Source organism: Panthera leo, chromosome D1, assembly GCF_018350215.1.
Source record: "Panthera leo isolate Ple1 chromosome D1, P.leo_Ple1_pat1.1, whole genome shotgun sequence".
Classification (NCBI taxonomy): domain Eukaryota; kingdom Metazoa; phylum Chordata; class Mammalia; order Carnivora; family Felidae; genus Panthera; species Panthera leo.
The window spans coordinates 232,362-253,567 of NC_056688.1; the positions used below are offsets into that span (position 1 = coordinate 232,362).

Sequence of the window (21,206 nt, forward strand, 5' to 3'; positions counted from 1 at the left end):
ATAACAACTGTAAATATATCCCACAATTAAGTGGGATTTGTTCCCAAGCTGCAAGGATGGTTCAATATTTGCAAATCAATCAATGTGATACAATATATCAACAGGAGAAAGGATAAGAACCATACGATCGGGGCCCCTGTATGGCTCAATCCTTTAACAGGCCAACATCAGCTCAGGTCATGACCCCATGATTGGTAAGTTCAAGTCCCACATCAGACTCTGTGCTCAAAGCTCAGAGCCAAGAGCCTCCATCAAATTCTGTGTCTCCCACTCTCTCTCTCTGCCCCTCCCCTGCTCACACTCTGTCTCTCTCAAAATTAATAAACGTTAAAAGAAAAGAACCATACTGTCATTCAAATACATGCAGAAAAAAGCATTTGACACAGTACAACATCCATTCATGATTATAACCCCCTAAATAGGTTTACAGGGAACATACATCAATATAATAAATGTTTTCTATGAAAACCCCTCAGCTATAATCAACCTTAATGGGGAAAATCTGAGAGCTTTTCCTGTAAGGTCAGGAAGAAGACAAGGATGTTTACTCTAACCACTGTTAATAAACAATTTACTGGAAGTCCAAGCCACAGCCAGCAGATAAACGAAATGAAACAAAAAGAAACTAAAGTAAAGTAAAGTAAAATAAAATAAAATAAAATAAAATAAAATAAAATAAATCCAAATCTGGAAGTGATACTTTCACACTTTGCAGATTACATGACACTATATATAGAAAACCCTAAAGAGTCCACCCAATAACTGCTAGAACTGATAAATGAATTCAGCAATGCCACAGGATACAAAATCATTATACAGAAATCTGTTGCAATTCTAGACAACAATAATGAAGTGGTAGAAAGAGAAATTAAGAAAACAGTCCCATTTACAGTTGTACACCAAATTATAAGGTATCTATGAATAAATCTAACCAAAGTGGTGAGCGACTTATACTCTGAAAACTGTAAAACAGTGATGAAAGAAATACAAGATGACACAAAGAAATAGAAGGATATTCCATACTCATGGATCTGAAGTACAAATTTCATTAAAATGTCTATACTTCCCAGGGCGCCTGGGTGGCTCAGTCGGTTGAGCGTCCGACTTCGGCTCAGGTCACGATCTCGCGGTATGTGAGTTCGGGCCCCGCGTCGGGCTCTGTGCTGACTGCTCAGAGCCTGGAGCCTGTTTCGGATTCTGTGTCTCCCTCTCTCTGACCCTCCCCCGTTCGTGCTCTGTCTCTCTCTGTCTCAAAAATAAATAATAAACATTAAAAAAAAATTTAAAAAAAATGTCTATACTTCCCAAAGCAACTGACACAATTAATGCAATTGCCATCAAAATAGCAACAACATTTTTCATAGAAATAGAACAGTCCTAAAATTTGTACGGAATCACAAAAGACCCCAATCTTCTGAGTAAACAACCTTTATGTGAAGTGGTAATTATGAATGGCATTATGCCTCTGGATCTTCTGGTCCAAAACACAGTAACTCTGGCCTAAACATTTGAACAAACGTTAGACATATCCCAACCAAGGATCATTCTACAAAATACATTCTACAAACGTACCCTCAAAACTTTGCAGATTATGAAAAATATAGAAAATCTAAAAGCAGTCATGGCCAAGTGGAACCTAAGGAGACAGGATGACTGTAATGTGCCAGCTGGGATGAGTCTGGGACAGAAGAGGTTAAAACCGAAGCAATCTGAATACAAATATAAACTTTAGTTAATACTACCATATCTCTTTGGGATGTTGATTGTGATCATGTACCAACTCATACGACATCAATAGTCAGAAAAGAGTCTGATGTATGTGGAGACTCAATAATATCTTCCCAATTTTTCTGGTAACTACAAACCCATCACGAATGAAAAGATTATTAGTAATCATGGTTTTTATATTTTCAACACATTATATTATATGACTAGTTCCAGTATTAGTTACTAGTGATGGATATGTACCTATTCTTACTGTTCTTACTATTGTTTAATTTAAATAATAGCATTCATGGTACAGAAAACTGAATGCATGATACACACTTCATAGAAACATCTACTTTACATATTTTAAGATAATAACATATGTATATACCACTGTATTATGTGGTATGTAAATTAAGTGTTTTTTGTGATCTTGAACGAGCATGTCATTGAATGGCTTTTCATAAAGGTGGTTATCCTAGATAATGAATGACACTCAGATTTTCAGGATGTACTTCACATCATGCCTGAACATTGTCAAAAATAAAAATATACACACGGCCAGATGAATCATTGTGACTGGCTCACTTATTGTAAAGAATCCTTGTTTTAATATTTTCATGCATATTTTTGGCAGGAATACAAGAGTATCAAATATTTCCAAATCAAAGAGATATTCAAAGACTGGAATAACGATAGGGAGTTCAAGGGGTTTCAGAAGGAAAAGATGTGACCATGAAGTGGCAGTCACAGGCACGCAGCTTTCTCTGGTCCACTTTGACATGTTTGCATGAGGGGATGTCCATCATAGCATGTGATCTGCAAAAGGGTAAGACTCAGAAGTACCAGAGGAAAAGACAACGCTTTAGGGAGAGCTGACTTGGAAAGGGTGCTTCTGTGCCTAAGTGATGGCTCAGCAACCTGGTTGGGGGTCCCTGGGTCAAAACGTCAAAAGGCCAGCAGTAACCTAGACTCACAAAGATCTTAGTAACATACATCAACGTAACTTAGAGCCACAAAGATCTTAGAGCCACAGAGTTGATCTTCATCTATGATTAGGAGATGGTCACAGTTTTACAGGATATGATCATCGGGCCAGCAGTAGATAGCTAAAATATTATTTAGGGCTATATTTTTAATAAAAAAATGGATGTGTCAAAATTTGTGTTTGGAATGTTAAGAAAAATCACAGGCCCATCATGGAGTTACTTATGTTAAGGCTGTTGCATCCACACGACTCCTGAAACAGAATGCTACGGGCACCAGTGACAGTTGCAACAAAATTTATTACAATGAGAGGCAAGGCCGACCGATCAGGACCAACACTCTTGATAAGAGTGTGGCCCTGAACAGCCGGGGTACAGAGTTTTTAAAGCCGATCACATCGTTTTATCATTATCTGGGAACAGAACAGAAAAACAGTTGCCAGATGAGTCAGAAACAGTTATCGAATGAGGTGATTATTTTAGACTTTCTGCCACTAAGTTGCAACCAGTGGATCTCTTTGACCTTGTCTCTGACGCTCTTTTTTGAGGTTTTGTTCCCTTCATTGGTAAAGCCTGATTCACAAGAGTATGAAGTATGATTTACAAGAGTAAAAGCGAGGCTGTTATCTTTTGACCTTCAGTGTCAGAACAAAGTTGTTATCTTTCAAGCTAAGCATTAGCCCTACAGTACAATTTAACCCTTACAAGGCCCCATGTCACTAAACCTAATTTCATTCATGCAGGAATGTAACCTTTAACCAGTCAGCAAAGAATTTCCTAGTCAGTGTTGGAAATTTAACTCATAGACCTCTTCCATTCCCCTCAGGGAGGCAATCTTGCCTAAATAAGGTACTCCATGCCACTAAATTTGTTTTAAGTTTATTTATTTTGAGAGAGAGAGAGAGAGAGAGAAAGAGAGCACAGGCAAGGGAGGGGTGGGACAAGAGGGAAAGAGAGAATCCCACGACCACGAGGTCATGATCTGAGACAGGATCAAGACTCAGACACTTAACCAAGCCATCCAGGCACTCCGAGAATGTGGAGTTTTAAAGGTTAGCAGGCTTGGCTGGGATACAGGCATTAGGGCACTGGCCTACTCCTGAAGAGAAGGCAGCAAACAACTTGCAGGCAGATGGCATGGAAACAGAGGTCTGTACATCGCCTGGGCACACAGTGGGGAGATTATACACTCATTGTGGAGAGCACCCCTGAGAGGTAGTGTTCACAATGAGGGGACAAAGGAGCTAGGACAGAGGAGCTGGGTGGCGCCATTGTCCTCCTCTTCCCCCAGCATGAACATACAGCCAAATGCTGGAAACCAGGCAATTCCCACAATGGCTGCCTACGCTGCTTACACCAACCTCACCTTCCTATGCTCTGGCGAGACTGCCCTTCTAGGTCATTCAAGGTTGCCTCAGACCCAATGGAGCTGGCCCCTTCCCCAGAAGACCAAATGAAGCCCATGACCACACCACCTCTCTTGTCCAGACAGTTGTGCAGGGCTTCACTTCTAGTGGCAGTCGTTTCAAGTCTCATTTAACAAGCAGATGAGAGCAGAACTAGATAAGACTCACCACATTCTGGCCAAGGACCATACATTGCCCGTACAACTGGCCTGAAGAATATTGCAGCCAGAACACAAAACAGTGCATGCAACACACACCACAGACACTCCCTGATGGGCCAGTCCCTGGACACTAGATCACTTCCTCTTCATAAAGCCATTCATCTCACAGGCAGGTAACATCATGAGCTTTTATAACACAGAGAAGGCAAATACTCAGCCAAAATTCCAAGACAAGAGGAATGCATTCCAAATGAAAAAAAAAGATAAGATCATGGCCACAGAAATGGAAGGAACACTTCCAAACGCATTCTATGAGTCCAGTATGGCCTTGAATCCAAACTGGACAAAGAACCCACTAAGAAGGAAAACTGCAGACCAATTTCCCTTATGAACCTGGATCCAAAAATTGTCAACAAAAAGTAGCAAATTGGATCCAACAATACATAAAAAGAATGAATCCCCACAATAAGGTGGGATTTATTACTGGGAGGCACAACTGATTCAATGTCTGCAAATCAACTAATGGGATACAACACATTGATAAAAGAAAGGATAAGAACCACATGATCCTCTCAATAGATGCTTAAAAAGCATTTGACAAAATAGAGCATCCTTTCTTGATGAAAAAAAAACCCTCATGAAAGGAGGGATAGAAGGATCGTGCCTCAACATGAGAATGTCCAGATACAAAAGTCCCACAGCTAATATCATTTTCAATGGGGAAAAACTGAGAGCTTTCCCCCTAAAGTTAGGAACATGACAGGCATGACCACTCTCACCACTGTTATTCAACATACTGTTGGAAGTCCCAGCCTCAGCAATCAGACAACAAAAAGCAATACAAGGTGTCCAAATTGGCAAGGAGGAGTCAAATTTCTCTCCTTGCAGACATGATACTCTCCGTGGAAAATCCAAAAGACTCCACCAAAAAACTGCTAGAACTCGTAAAGGAATTCAGGAAAGCCTCAGGATATAAATCGCTATACAGAACTTGATTGCATTTCTATACTCCAATAATTAACCAGTAGAAAGAGAAATCAAGGAATTGATCTCATTTACAATTGCACTGAAAACCATAAAATACCTAGGGATAAACCTAACCAAAAAGGTAAAAGACTAGTACACTGAAAACAATAGAGGGGTGCCTGGGTGGCTCAGTCGGTTAAGCGCCAACTTTGGCTCAGGTGATGACTCCCCAGTTTGTGGGTTCAAGCCCCATGTCAGGCTCTGTGCTGACAGCTAGGAGCCTGGAGCCTGTTTCAGATTCTGTGTCTCCCTCTCTCTCTGCCCCTCCCCTGCTTATGCGCTCTCTCTCTCTCTCTCTATCTCTCGTTCTCTCTCTCTCTCTCTCTCTCTCTCTCTCAAAAACAAACATTAAAAAAATTAAAAGAAAAAACAACAAAATGTCTATGAAAGAAATTGAAGAAGACACAAAGAAATAGAAAAACATTCCATGCTCATGGATTGGAAGAACAACTATTGATAAAATGTCAATACTACCCAAAGCAAGTGACACATTCAATGCAAACTCTATGAAATAACACCAGCATTCTTCACAGAGCTAGAACAAACAATCCTAAAATTTGTATGGAACCAGAAAAGACCCCAAATAGCCAAAGTAATGTTGAAAAAGAAAAACAAAGCTGGAGACATCACAATTCTGGACTTTATTGTGTATTACAAAGCTGTAATCATCAAGACAGTATGGTATGGGCACAAAAACAGACACATAGATCAGTGGAACAGAATAGGGAATGTAGAAGTGGACCCTCAAACATATGGCTGACTACTCTTTGACAAAGCAGAAAAGAATATCCAATAGAAAAAAAAAAGAATCTCTTCAGCAAATAGTACTAGGAAAACTGGACAGTGAGAAGAATGAACCTGGACCATGTTCTGAAACCATACATACACACACACACACACACACACACACACACACAACCTCAAAATGGATGAAAGATCTAAATGTAAGACAGGAAACCATCAAAATCCTAGAAGAGAAAACAGGAAACCTACCTGTTTGATCCTGGCCGCAGCAACTTCTTGCTTGTTGTGTATCCAGAAGCATGGAAAACAAAAACAAAAATGAACTATTGGGACGTCAAGATAAAAAGCTTTTGCACAGCAGAGGACACAATCAGCAAAACTAAAAGGCAGCTGAATGGAATGGGAGAAGATATTTGCAAGTGACATATCAGATAAATGGTTAGTATCCAAAATCTATAAAGAATTTATCAAACTCAACACCCAAAAAAACAAATAATCCAGTGAAGAAATGGGCAAAGAGGTGAAAAGACACTTTAACAAAGATGACATCCAGATTGGTCACACATGGAAAGTTGCTCAACCTCACTCGTCATCACTGAAATACAAATCAAAACCACAATGAGATACGCCCTCACACCTATCAGAATGGCTAAAATTAACATATCAGGAAACAACAGGTATTGGCAAGGATGCAGAGAAAGCGAACCCTTTTGCAATGCTGGTGGGAATGCAAACTGGTGTAGCCACTCTGGAAAATAGTATGGAGATTTATCACAAAAACTAAAAATAGAACTACACAATGACCCAGCAATTGCACTACAAGGTATTTATCCAAAGGATACACAAATGCTGATTCAAAGTGCCACATGCACTCCAATGTTTACAGCAGCATTATCAAAAACAGCTAAATTATGCAAAGAGCCCAAATGACCATTGATTGATGAATGGATAAAGAAGATGTGGTATAATCATACAGTGAAGTATTACTCAGCAATCAAAAAGAAAGAAATCTTGCTATTTGCAATAACATGGATAGAACCAGACTCTATTATGCTAAGCAAAATATGTCAGAGAAAGACACACATCCTATGATTTCTCTCATCTGTGGAATTTAAGAAATAAAACCCATGAACATAGTGAAAGGAAAGCAAAAATAAGATACAAACATGGAGTCAAATGATAAAAGACTCTTAAATACAGAGAACAAACTCAGGGTTCCTGGAGGATTACTGAATAGGGGTATGGGCTAAATGGGTATTGGGCATTAGGGGGGCACTTGGGATGAGTACTGGGTATACTTTGTACTTGTTGGATCACTAAATTCTACTCCTGAAATTGTATTCCACTATAAGGTAACTAACTTGGGTTTAAATTTAAAAAAGAAGAAATATTAAAAATAAGTAAAGAAATGCACTACCAGTAAAAAAAAAAAAAGAGTATTTAAATCGTACCCATTTAGTGGAAATGAAAGACCAAAAGTTATATAGACAACAAATGATCAGAGAAAACATCAAGAAACAATGGCAAAACGACTAGTAAAATGACACTAAATATATACCTATCAATAATTACTCTTAATGTAAATGGACTAAATGCTCCAATCAAAAGACATTGGGTAGGGTGTCAGAATGGACAAAAGAAAAAAAAAAGAAACAAACAAACAAACAAAAAAGCAAGACTTATCTAGATGCTGCCTACAAAGCCTTATTTGGACCTAAAGTCACCTGAAGATTTAAAGTGAGGGAATGAGAGAGGAGCCAAGATTGCAGAACAACATGGAAGCTTTTTGTGTGTCTTGCATCCATGAAATGCAGCCAGACCAACACTAAACCATCTTACACACCTAGAAAACTGACTGGAGGATTAACACAACAATCTGAACAACATGTACCATAGAATTCAGCAGGTAGATGGTGCAGAGAGCTGAAATTGGGGAGTGAGATGCTGTGAAAGTTAGGGAACACCTTTTGCAAGTGGAGAGAGGATAGAGACTGGGGAGAGGGGGAGCATATTGGAAAAGCACCCCTCCCCAAAAGCAGCTGGAGAGAAAGTAGAAAATTGGAAACAGCCACAGGGACTAAACTAAAAAGGGAGAAAGGAAAAAGGAGAGGGTTTTAAATTACATTAAGACTGTAAACAAGGAGAGCACAAAGGCTGCAACTCCACAGCTTGACACCTGGTGTTGCTCTGGTGGGAAGGGCGAATCCCCAGGAACAAAGCGAGGTCCAGGAGTTTCTCTGGCCACACGGGGAAAAGCAGTTCCACTGCTGGAAGGACATTTGGTAGAGACTGTTGAAGCCACCTGGTCCCAGAAGGCCCCAGAAGGCGGCCACATTAGCTGGTGCTGGGGCAAGGTCGTTAAAGGTGAAGCCTGGTGCCAGATGTGTGTTGTGATTTTCCACGGTCCCTGAAACACTGAGACTACCCTGTCTCATGATCCTTTTTTGGGGTGGGCTGGTGCCTGGCCACAGTCTCAGGGCACCAGCAATAGCAGAGTCCAGTGGGCGTTCCTGGGTGCAGCCGATATTCAGCCATTGCTCATTCAGCCATTGCTCGGTGAGACCCTCCTGCAGAGGTGCGGAAGGGTCAAAGCCACAGTCCTTTGGAAGTAAGGGGCCAGGGAAAACAGCCGCATCTGAGACAAAACTTGGGAGAGAGGTACAGCCTGGAGCCTGATCACAGAGAGTGAAAAAGCAAGGAGTGGATGAAAGCTGAAGATAGAGGACCAGTGCACAATTGCTGATCTGGGAGAACAGACTGGGTACCTGGGTGGTGGGTCTTCACTGCTCCCACACATGCGCATACGCACCTACAAGCACGCAACCATCCACCCCAGTAAGCTACCAGCACCATCTAGAGGAGAGCGGAGGTGTTACACTGAACCCCACCCAGTGGGCCAACTTCGCTCTTCAAGAACACAAGCCTCATCGCTGGCTTAATTTATGGACTATAGAGAGCTACATAGGCTGACATCTAGGGGAAAATGAGGCCATTTCAGTCCTACTACAATCTGTCAACAGGTTCAACTATTCAATTTTTTTCATTTTTTTTCCTTGTTCCTTTTCCTCTTTTACAATTCTTTTCTTTTTCTTGAATACAGAAAGAGAAAAAATTCATTTGTATTTTCAATTTTGATTAAAAATATCTGTCTTTAATTTTTATTCCAAATGTTTTACTTTTGTGTAAATTTTTTCAACTTCTACTTTACTTCCAACATTTTATTTTAGTTTACTTCAGTGTAATCACATTTTCAAATTTTCAAACAATTTCCTTTTTTTTCTTTTTTTCCTCTCTTTTGTTTCTTTTCCTTTTCTTGAATGCAGAAAGAGAAAAACTTCATTTTTCCTTTCAATTTATTTTTAAAATATTTTTATTTAATTTTTGTTGCTATATTTTTTACTTTTATGTAAATTTTTTCAAATTCTATCTTACTCCCATCATTTTATTTTAGTCTACTACAGTGTATTCACTTTTTCAAATTTTCCAATGATTTCTTTTTTTCTTTTCTTTTTTTCCTTTTTTTTTACTCTTTTTCCTTTTCGTTTTTTTCTTAAATACAGAAAACAAAAAAAAATCAGATTTATTTTTAATGTTTATTAAAAATACTTTTCTTTAATTTTTATACTATATTCATTACTTTTGTGTATATTTTTTCAAACTCTATTTTACCCCCATCATCACATTTTAGTCTACTTCAGTGTATTCATTTTTTCAAATTCTTAAACGATTTCCTTTTTTTTTCTTTTCTCTCCGCCCTTTTTTTCCCTCTAACCTGTCAAAACACATTCAACACACAGACCAAAACACACCTAGGATGTAGCATTATCTATTCGATTTGTGTGTGTGTGTGTGTGTGTGTGTGTGTGTTTAATTTTTAATTTTAATATTTTTTAATGTTATTTTTTAACTTCAATTTTTTCACTTCATTAATTCCTTTTCTCCCTTCAAAATGACAAAACAAAGGAATTCACCCCAAAAGAAAGAGCATGAAGAAACGACAGCCAGGGATTTAACCAACACAGATACAAGCAAGAGGTCTGAACCAGAATTTAGAATCATGATAATAAGAATACTAGCTGGAGTTGAAAATAGATTAGAATCCCTTTCTGCAGAGATAAAAGAAGTAAAAAATAGCCAGAAGGAAGTTTAAAATGCTGTAACTGAGCGGCAATCACAGATGGATGCAGCGGCGGCAAGGACGGATGAGGCAGAACAGAGAATCAGTGATATAGAGGACAAACTTACAGAGAAAAACGAAGCAGAAAAAAAGAGGGAGATTAAGGCAAAAGAGCACAATTTAAGAATTAAAGAAATCAGTGACTCATTAAAAAGGAACAACATCAGAATCATAGGGGTCCCAGAGAAGGAAGAGAGAGAAATAGGGGTAGAAGGCTTATGTGAGCAAATCATAGCAGAAAACTTTCCTTACCTGGGGAAAGACACAGACATCAAAATCCAGGAAGCACAGAGGACCCCCATTAGATTCAACAAAAACTGACCATCAACAAGGCATATCATAGTCAAATTCACAAAATACTCAGGCAAGGAGAGAATTATGAAAGCAGCAAAGGAAAAAAAAAAGTCCCTAACATACAAGGGAAGACAGATCAGGTTTGCAGCAGACCTATCCACAGAAACTTGGCAGGCCACAAAGGAGTGGCAGGATATATTCAGTGTGCTGAATCAGAAAAATATGCAGCCAAGAATTGTTTATCCAGCAAGGCTGTCATACAAAATAGAAGGAGAGATAAAAAGTTTCCCAGACAAACAAAAATTAAAGGAGTTTGTGACCACTAAACCAGCCCTACAAGAAATTTTAAGGGGACTTTCTGAGGGGAGAAAAGATGAAGATAGATATAAATAGATATATATGTAGATGATATAGATATAGATATAGATATAGATATAGATATAGATATAGATATAGATATAGTTATAGTTATAGATATAGATATAGATATAGATAGATAGATAGATAGATAGATACCAAAAGCAACAAAAGATTAGAAAGGACCAGAGAACACCACCAGAAACTCCAACTCTACAAGCACCATAATGGCAATAAATTCATATCTTTCGGTACTCTAAATGTCAATGGACTCAATGCTCCAATCAAAAGACATAGGATAACATAATGGATAAGAAAACAAGATCCATCGATATGCTGTTTACAAGAGACCCAATTTAGACCTAAAGACACCTTCAGATTGAAAGTAAGGGGATGGAGAACCATCTATCATGCTAATGGTCAACAAAAGAAAGCCAGAGTAGCTATGCTTGTATCAGACAATTTAGACTTTAAAATAAAGACTGTATCAAGAGATGCAGAAGGGAATTATTTCATAATCAAGGGGTCTATAGACCAAGAAGACTTAACAATTGTAAGCATTTATGTGCCAAATGTGAGAGCACCCAAATATATAAATCAATTAATCACAAACATAAAGAAACTCATCGATAGTAATACCATCATAGTAGACTTCAACACCCCACTCACTGCAATGGACAGGTCATCTAATCAAAAAATCAACAAGGAAACAATGGCTTTGAATGACACACTGGACCAGATGGACTTAGCAGATATATTCAGAACATTTCATCCTAAAGCAGCAGAATATATATTCTTCTCCAGTGCACATGCAACGTTCTCCAGAATATACCAGAATATACTGGGACACAAATCAGCCCTAAGTAAGTACAAAAACATGGAGATCATACCGTGCATATTTTCAGACCACAACACTATGAAACTCAAAGTCAACCACAAGAAATTTGGAAAGGTAACAAATACTTGGAGACTGACGAACATCCTACTAAAGAATGAATTGGCTAACCAAGCAGTTAAAGAGGAAATTAAAAAGTATATGGAAGTCAATGAAAATGATAACATCAAAACCCAAAACCTCTGGTTCACAGCAAAGGCGGTCCTAAGAGGAAAGTATTTAGCAATCCAGGCCATCCTAAAGAAGGAAGAAAGATCACAGATACACAACCTAACCTTACACCTTAAGGAGCTGGAAAAAGAGTAGCAAATAAAACCCAAATCCAGCAGAAGACAGGAAACAATAAAGATTAGAGCAGAAATTAATGCTGTCAAAACCAAACCAAACCAAACAAAACAAAACAGTAGAACAGATCAATGAAACCAGAAGCTGATTCTTTGAAAGAATTAACAAAATTGATAAACCACTAGCCAGTTTGATCAAGAAGAAAAAGGAAAGGACCCAAATAAATAAACTCAGGAATGAAAGAGGAGAGATCACAACCAAAACAACAGAAATAAAAACAACAATAAAAGAATATTGTGAGCAATTATATGCCAATAAAATGGGTAATGTGGAAGAAATGGACAAATTCCTAGAAACATATACACTACCAAAACTGAAACAGAAAGAAATAGAAAATTTGAATGGACACAAAACCAGTCAGGAAATCAAATTAGTAATCAAAAATCTGCCAAGAAACAAGAGTCCAGGGCCTGATGGCTTTCCAGGGAAATTCTACCAAACATTTAAGGGAGAGTTAACACCTATTCTTTTGAAACTGTTCCAAAAAATACAAATGGAAGGAAAACTTCCAAACTCTTTCTATGGAGCCAGCATTACCTTGATTCCAAAACCAGACAGAGACCCCACTAAAAAGGAGAATTATAGACCAATTTCCCTGATGAACATGGATGCAAAAATCCTCAACAACATATTAGCCAACTGGATCCAACAATACATCAAAAAAATTATTCACCACGACCAAGTGGGATTTATACCTGGGATGCAGGGCTGGTTCAATATCCGCAAAACAATTAACGTAATTCATCACATCAATAAAAGAAAGGACAAGGACCATATGATCCTCTCAATAGATGCAGAGAAAGCATTTGACAAAATACAGCATCCTTTCTTGATAAAAAGCCCCAAGAAAGTAGGGATAGAAGGATCATACCTCAAGATCATAAAAGCCACATATGAACAACCCAACGCTAATATCATCCTCAATGGGGAGAAACTGAGACCTTTCCTCTAAGGTCAGGAACAAGACAGGGATGTCCACTCTCACCACTGTTATTCAACATAGTATTGGAAGTCTTAGCCTTTTCAATCAGACAACACAAAGAAATAAAAGGCAACCAAATCGGCCAAGAGGAGATTAAACTTTCACTCTTCACAGATGGCATGATACTCTATATGGAAAACCTTCATGAATTCAGCAAAGTTGTAGGATATAAAATCAATGCACAAAAATCGGTTGCTTCCTATACACCAACAATGAAGCAACAGAAAGAGAAATCAAGAAATCGATCCCATTTACAGATGCACAAAAAAACATAAAATACCTAGGAATAAATCTAACCAAAGAGGTGGAAATCTACACACTGAAAACTATAGAAAGCTTATGAAAGAAATTGAAGAAGGCACAAAAAAATGGAAAAAGATTCCATGATCCTGAATAGGAAGACCAAATATTGTTAAAATGTTGATACTACCCAAAGCAATCCACATGTTCAATGCAATCCCTATCAAAGTCACACCAGCATTCTTCACAGAGCTAGAACAAATAATCCTAAAATTTGTATGGAACCATAAAAGACCCTGAATAGCCAAAGCAATCTTGAAAAAGAAAACCAAAGCAGGAGGCACCACAATCCCAGACTTCAAGCTATACTACAAAGCTGTAATCATCAAGACAGTATGGTACTGGCACAAGAACAGACTCTCAGATCAATGGAACAGAATAGAGAACCCAGAAATGGACCCACAAACGTATGGCCAACTAATCTTTGACAAAGCAGGAAAGAATTACCAATGGAACAAAGACAGTCTTTTCAGCAAGTGGTGCTGGGAAAACTGGACAGCGACATGCAGAAGAATGAACCTGGACCACTTTCTTACACCATACACAAAAAGAAACTCAAAATGGATGAAAGACCTCAATGTAAGACAGGAAGCCATCAAAATCCTCAAGGAGAATGCAGGCAAAAACCTCTTTGATCTTGCCCACAGCAACTTCTTACTCAACAAGTCTCTGGAGGCAAGGGAAACAAAAGCAAAAATGAACTATTGGGACCTCATCAAATAAAAAGCTGCGCAGCGAAGGAAACAATCAGCAAAACTAAAAGGCAACTGACAGAATGGGAGAAGATATTTGCAAATGACATATCAGATAAAGGGTTAGTATCCAAAATCTATAAGAAACTTATTAAACTCAACACCCAAAAAACAAATAATCCAGAGAAGAAATGGGCGAAGGACATGAATAGATACTTCTCCAAGGAAGACATCCAGATGGCCAACTGACACATTAAAAAATGCTCAACATCACTCATTATCAGGGAAATACAAATCAAAACCACAATGAGATGCCCCCTCACCCCTGTCAGAATGGCTAACATTAACAACTCAGGCAACAACAGATGGTGGCAAGGATGCAGAGAAAGAGGATCTCTTTTGCATTGTTGGTGGCAATGCAAGGTGATGCAGCCACTCTGGAAAACAGTATGGAGGTTCCTCAAAAAACTAAAAATAGAACTACCCTACGACCCAGCAGTTGCACTACTAGGCATTTATCCACGGAATACAGGTGTGCTGTTTAGAAGGCACCCCCATGTTTATAGCAACACTATCAACAATAGCCAAAGTATGGAAAGAGCCCAAATGTCCATCAATGGATGAATGGATAAAGAAGATGTGGTGAGTGTACACACACACACACACACACACACACACACACACACACACACACAATATGGAGTATTACTCGGCAATCAAAAAGAATGAAATCTTGCCATTTGCAACTACATGGATGGAACTGGATGGTATTATGCTAAGTGAAATTAGTCAGAGAAAGACAAAAATCATATGATTGCACTCATATGAGGACTTTAAGAGACAAAACAGATGAACATAAGGGAAGGGAAACAAAAATAATTTAAAAACAGGGAGGGGGACAAAACAGAAGAGACTCATAAATATGGAGAACAAATTGAGGGTTGCTGGAGGGGTTGTGGGAGGGGGCATGGACTAAATGGGTAAGGATCATTAAGGAAACTACTCCTAAAATCATTGTTTCACTATATGCTAACTAATTTGGATGTAAATTTTAAAAAAATAAAAAAATTAAATTAAAAAAAATAAAGTGAGGGAATAAAGAAACATTTCTCATGCCAATAAGAAAGCCAGTAGCAATACTTATATCAGGCAAAATAAACTTTAAAACCAAGACTGTATTTCTGTTCCCTTTGGGTAAATACCGAATAGTGAAATTGCATGCACCCAATATTTATACCAGCATTATCAACAATAGCCAAACTATGGAGAAAGCCCAAATATCCATCAATTGATGAGGGTATAAAGAAAGCGTGAGGTGTGTGTGTGTGTGTGTGTGTGTGTGTGTGTGTGTGTGACTGTGTGTATGTGTATATATATGTAGACACATACACACATATATATGTATATACATATATACATACATGAATATATACATACAATGGAATATTCCTCAGCCATCAGAAAGAATGAAATCTTTCCAATTGCAATGATGTGGATGGAGCTAGAATGTATTATGCTAAGTGAAATATGTCAACCAAAACAAGACAAATACATGATTTCACTCATGTGTAGTTTAAGAAACAAAACAGATGAAAACATGGGAAGGGGGCAGGAAAAGAGAAGAGTAGTAACAAACCATATGAGTCTCTTAATGATAGAGAAAATTTGATGGTTGATGGAGGGAGATGGGTGGAGAATGGGTACTAAGGAGGGCACTTGTTGTGATGAGCACTGGGTGTTGTATGTAACTGATGAATCACTGAATTCTACTCCCGAAACCAATAATGCACTATATGTCAACTACAGCTTAAATTAAAAAAAAAATAATAAATAAAGCTGTAACAAGAGATGAAGACAGACACTATCTCATAATAAAGGGGACAACCAAACAAGAAGATCCAAGGATTGTAAACTTTTATGCACCAACATGCCATCACCAAATATATAAAACAATTAACAACAAACATAAAGGAACTCATTTATAATAATGTAAGGATAGTAGAGGACTTTAACCCATCACTCACATCAACATACAGAAACTCTGAACAGAAAATCAACAAGAAAACAATGGCTTTGAATGACACACTGGACCAGATGGGTTTAACAGATATATTCAGAACACTCCATACTAAAATGGCAGAGTACACATTCTTTTCAAGTGCACATGGGACATTCTCCAGAATCGATCACATTTTAGGTCACAAATCAGGCCTCAACATGTACCAAAAGACAGAGATCAGACCAAGCATCTTTTCTGACAAAAAAGCTAGGACCCTTGAAGTCAACCACAAAGAAAGAAAGAAAAAAAGAAAGAAAGAAAGAAAGAAAGAAAGAAAGAAAGAAAGAAAGAAAGAAGAAAGAAAGGAAGGAAGAAGGAAGAAAGAAAGAAAGAAAGAAAGAAAGAAAGAAAGAAAGAAAGAAAGAAAGAAAGAAAGAAAGACAGGCCACAAATAAAGGGAGGTTAAACAACACACTACTAAATGAATGGGTCAACCAGGAAATCAATGAGAAACTACACTGAAACAAATGAAAATGAAAATGCACTGGTTAAAACCTTTGGAATGCAGCAAAAGCAGTCTAAGATGGAAGTATATAGCAATATAAGCCTACCTTAAAGAGCAAGAAAAATCTCAAACAATCCAAACTTACAACAAAAGGAATGAGAAAAAGAACAATCCAAGCCTAAAGACGGCAGAAGGAAGGAAACAATAAAGATTAAGGCAGAAAATAAGTGATATAGAAACTAAAAAAACACTATACTGCATCAATGAAACCAGGGGCTGGTTCTTTGAAAACAGTAATCAACTTGAAAACCTCCTAGGCAGACTTTTCACAAAGAAAAGAGAAAGGACTCAAATAAATAAAATCACAAATAAGAGAGGAGAAATAACAGTCCACACCACAGAAATACAGTTAGAAGATAATATTAGAAAAAACTATATGCAGCAAATTGGACACTCGGAGAAAAATGGATAAATTCCTTGAAACACATAAACTACCAAAAGTGAAAAAAGAAGATACATAAAATCTGAAACCAGAAAGAAATTGAATCAGTAATAAAAAAAAAATATCTCCCCCAACACAAGAAGAGTTCAAGGCCAGCTGGCTTCACTGATGAATTCTACTAAACATTTAAAGAAGAGGTAATATCTATACTTCTCGAATTATTACAAAAAATAAAAAAGTAGGAAAACTTACAAACTCAGGCTATCAGGCTATCATTACCCTGATACCAAAACCAGATAGAATCCACTAAAACCGAAAACTGCAGGGGCACCTGGGAGGCTTGGTCGGTTGACTGTCCGACTCTTAACTTCAGATTAGGCATTATCTTGTGGTTTCTGGGTTCGAGTCCCACATTGGACCCTGTGCTGACAGTATGGAGCATGCTCAGGCTTCTCTCTCTCCCATCCCTCTGCCCTCCTTCACCTTTATGTACTCTGTCTCTCTAAGTAAATGAATAAACATTTAAAAATATATTTAAAAAAATTTTTAAATCTGCAGACCAATAGCCTGATGAGTATGTATGCAGAAATTCTCATTAAAATACATTCAAAATAAAGTCAACAATACATTAATAGAATCATTTACCATAATCAAATGGGATATATTCCTGTGCTGCAAGGGTGGTTCCACATTCACAGATCAATCAACATGATGCACCACAGTAATAGAAGAAAGGATAAAAACAATACGATGCTTTCCGCAGATGCAATATGATGCATTTGACAAATGTCACATCCATTCATGATAAAAAAACCCTCAGCAAAGTACATTGTGACTCAACATACCTGCACATAATAAAGGCCATCTATGAAAAACCCATAGCTAATCTCATCTTCAATGGGGAAAAACTGGAAGCTTTTCCTCTAAGGTCAGGAACAAGGCAGGGATGACCCCTCTCACCACTATTACTCCACACAGTACTGGAAGTCCTAGACACAGCAATCAGACAACAAAAAGAAATAAAGGCATCCAAATTGGCAAGGAAGAAGTAGAACTCTCTCTATTTGTAACTGACATGATGCTCTCTATAAAACACATGAAAGACTTCCATAAAAACTGCTAGAAGTGATATATGAATTCGACAAGTCACAATATACAGAAATCAATGTACATAAGTCTATTGCATCTCTATATACAAATCATGAATTAACAGAAAGTAAGGAATCAATCCCATTGACAGGGGCACCAAATACCCCAATACCAGGAATAAACCTAACCAAAGAGGTGAAAGACCTATACTCTAAAGGCTATGAAACACTGATGAAAGGACATGAAGCACTGATGAAGAGGACACAAAGAAATGAGAATGCATTTCATGTTCATGGATGGGAAGAACAACTACTGTTAAAATGCCTACACTCCTCAAAACGATCTATACATGTATTGAAATTCCTATCACATCAACAAAACATTTGTCACATAACTAGAACAAATAATCCCCAAATTTGTGTGGAATTACAAAAGACCCCAAACAGCCAAAACAAACTTGAAGAGAAAAGAAAAGCTGGACACATCACAATTCCAGACCTTAGGTTATGTTACAAAGCTGTAGTGATCAGAACAGTATGGTACTGGCAAAAATAATAATAAGTAAAAAAGAAAAAGAAAAAACATACAGACGCATAGATCAATAGAATGGACAAAGCAGTGCATTGCTGGCAGCATGCATGGTACTAGCTGTGTCTGCAAATGTAGGGAAGGAAGTGGCTAGTCTTAAAGGATCAGAGGGATAATTCCAGACTACTAAAGAAAGTCTGTTCCACACACACAGGCTTCTATTTCCAGGACTACTCTCTACCCAGCCCTTCACCACCTCAACAGCTCTGTCTGGCATAATAAGAGCTGAAATGATGAGGAAGAATTATGTTTTCCTATCATTCATTTACATCTTCAATGCATTTCAAGTTCATACTTGTCAGTGGTGTACCATACGGTGCTAACCTTTATTCTTATACATGTGAATATCCAATTTTCCCAGCACCAGTTATTCAAGAGACTAGTTTTCTCCACTGTGTATTCTTGACACCCTTGTCAAATACTAGTTGACTGTGCATGCATGGGTTTAGTTTGGGCTATTTCTGTTCCATTGTCTTGTGTGTGTGCTTATGCCAGTGACATAACTGATTTCGTTAGTGTTACAATGCAGCTTGAAATCAAGAAGTGTGATGCCTCCTGTTTTGTTCTTTCTTGCTTTGGCTACTTGGGGTATTTTTCTGGTTACAAATACATTTTAGGATATGTGTTTCTAATTGCATAAAAATTGCATTGGAGTCTTGATAGAGACTGCACTGAATCTCTAGATGACTTTGGGTAGTATGGACATTGTATCTATATTAATTCCTCCAAAATATGGACATGGGATGGCTTTTCACTAACTTGTGTGTTCTTCCGTTTTTTTCATCCAAATTGAATTTCTTCCATTTCTCCACACAGGTTTTATGGTTTTCTGTAGAGGGATCTTTCACTTCCTTGGCTAAATTTATTCCTATATATTTTATTGTTTTTGATGTTATTGTAAGTAGGATTGTTTTCTTCTTTTTAGATACTTTTATTAGTGTGGAGGAATGCTACAGAATTCAGTATGGTGACTTTCCATTTTGCAACCTTACTGCATTTCTTGATTAGATATTAACAGGCTCTTTTATATTAAACTTTTTATTTCATTCCTTTATTTTAAAAAATCATTTTATTTGGGAATAGCTGACACACTATGTTACATTAGTTTCAGATGAACAACATAGTGACTGGACAAGTATATACATTCTGCTACACTAACACAGGTGTAGCTATCATCAGTCACCATGCATCGCTATTCCAGTACCATTCACTATGCTCCCTACGCTATATCTTCTATCTGTGATTTATTCATTCCATAACCAGAAGCCCACATCACCCAATCCCCTTCACATATCTAGGGCATCCTTGTCTTGTGCCTGCTATTAGAGGAAAATCTTTCACAATTTAAATATTGAGTATGATGTTAGGTGTGGGCTTCACATTCATGGCCTTTCTTATGTTGAGATATGTTCATTCTACACTGAATTTTTAAGGAGTTTTTTAGCACAGATGGATACCAAATTTTCTCAGAACTTTTTTCTGCATCTATTGACAAGGTGATATCAGTTTTCTTTTTAATTTTTAAAACTTATTTATTTTTAATTTAAATTTTTACACAATTTATATATTTATTTAGTATTTATTTTTTCAAGTTTTTATTTAAATTCCAGTTGGTTAATATACAGTGTAATATTACTTTCGGGTATAGAATTTAGTCATCATTCACTTACATACAACACCAAGTGTTCCTCACTACTAGTGCCCTCCTTAGCCCATCACCCATTTAACCCATCCCCCACCACCTCCCTTCTAGTAACCCTCAGTTTTCTATTTACAGTTAAGAGTCTGGTTTCTGGTTGATTTTTCTTTCATTCAACTATGTGAGGGGTCACATTTATTGATTTGCATTTCTGAAACATCCTTTCTTTACAGGGAAAAAAAGCCCTTCGTCACAGTAAACGAGCCTTTTAATGTGCTGCTGAATTTGGTTTTCTTTTATATTATTGGAAAATTTTCATCTATATACATCACGGGGATATTGGCCTATAGTTTTCTGTTCAGGTAGTATCCTTTGCTGGCTTCCTAACATAACAGGGTAATTACACTCTCATGAAATGAGTTTTGTGGTGTTCATTCCTCTGCAATCAGTGAGAGGACTGCTGTTAGTTTCTTCTACAAATGTTTGTTCAAATTCACCAGTGAATCCATCTGGTCCTGGGCTTTTCTTCACTGGGAGATTTTCAATTACTGATTCAAATTACTTTCATTGGTTATGTTCTGGTATTGATACAGTCTTCCTTTAATTGGTCTGTGAAAACCTTCTCTTTCTTCTTGATACAGTCTTGGTAGGTTGTGTGTTTCTAAGAACCTATCCATTTCTTCTAGATAGTCTGTTTTCTGGCATTTAATTTGGCCATAGTCGTCTCTTTGCCTCCTTTGTTTCTGTGGCATCAGATGTAATGTCTTCTCTTTTATTTATAATTCTTTTGATTTGGGTCCTCTCTCTGTCTTAGCCTACTCTATGTACAGTCTTGTCAATTTTGGTTAACTTTTCAGAAAACCCACTGTTGG

General features: G+C 37.6%; 1 long non-coding RNA gene across 1 annotated transcript in view; it reads right to left on the reverse strand.

Moving 5' to 3' along the window:
- Positions 1 to 6,279: 6,279 nt before the first annotated feature.
- LOC122199548 overlaps positions 6,280 to 21,206 on the reverse strand; it is a 79,558-nt gene continuing 64,631 nt past the window's right edge. The window contains exon 11 of the long non-coding RNA XR_006193554.1: positions 6,280 to 6,309. This is a non-coding gene — a long non-coding RNA (uncharacterized LOC122199548). The remainder of the gene's footprint in view (positions 6,310 to 21,206) is intronic.